This window comes from Penaeus monodon, chromosome 27 (assembly GCF_015228065.2).
Source record: "Penaeus monodon isolate SGIC_2016 chromosome 27, NSTDA_Pmon_1, whole genome shotgun sequence".
In the NCBI taxonomy this organism is placed as follows: domain Eukaryota; kingdom Metazoa; phylum Arthropoda; class Malacostraca; order Decapoda; family Penaeidae; genus Penaeus; species Penaeus monodon.
This window is the reverse complement of record NC_051412.1, coordinates 22,747,999-22,748,863: the sequence shown is the minus strand read 5'-3', so window position 1 is coordinate 22,748,863 and position 865 is coordinate 22,747,999.

Genomic DNA, 865 nt, shown 5'->3' with positions numbered 1-865 from the left:
AAAAAAGTGCACTTGATGCAATGGAAAGGAGAAAAGGTGAATATGGACTTGTGAGGATGATAAGGATTGGCTGAGGAACACCTTTGTATTTGATCCGAGTATCATCACCAAATTGTCAATTATCAAGTAATGATCACCACCAGCCCATCAGATATGAATTCATTGTCACCAGCTTGCCTTGCCCGGTACATTTTCGCTACGGTAAAAATATATAATTTCTCAAAAGATTTGTAACTAACACGAGTTGGGGTGCTGTGTAAACTCTATGGGATTTTCACAAACAATTTGAATAAACCAAGAAAAATGTAAAAAAAAAATCGCTGATTATGAGAAACACAACAGAACTATGCGTCCTTCTTAACATTTTCCCAAAACACAAGAATATAGCTTCTTTCAAAACAAAAATAAGACGTAAATCCGTGACAGGATATAACCTACTCGAGAAAAAGCTATACCACATTTTGGTAGGAACAAATACAGTTCGCAGTCAGTGCTCAGTATTGCGTCATACCCTGTTCTTTTCCTCAAGTACAACGTCATCACAACATTCGCTCTTGGGTCGAGTGTTGCACCACAGAAGCACGAACTTTCTACTATAGGATTTTCCAACAGATCCGCGATTGTGCAGGAACTGAACCTATTATTGCAACGTAGATTCTACCCTCCCAAAATTTGGCAACTGGGTGTTTTGTTTTCGTCGCCATTCCTCCCAAAACACGTGTCGTAGTCTTCCTGTAACTTTCCAGACTTGCGGACAGAAAACAATGACCTATTCAGCATTCACCTTGCGTCTTATTCATCCAGAGTATAAATACACCACAGTGCAGCATCCGCAAACACGTCAACAAGCATTGCATTGGCATAC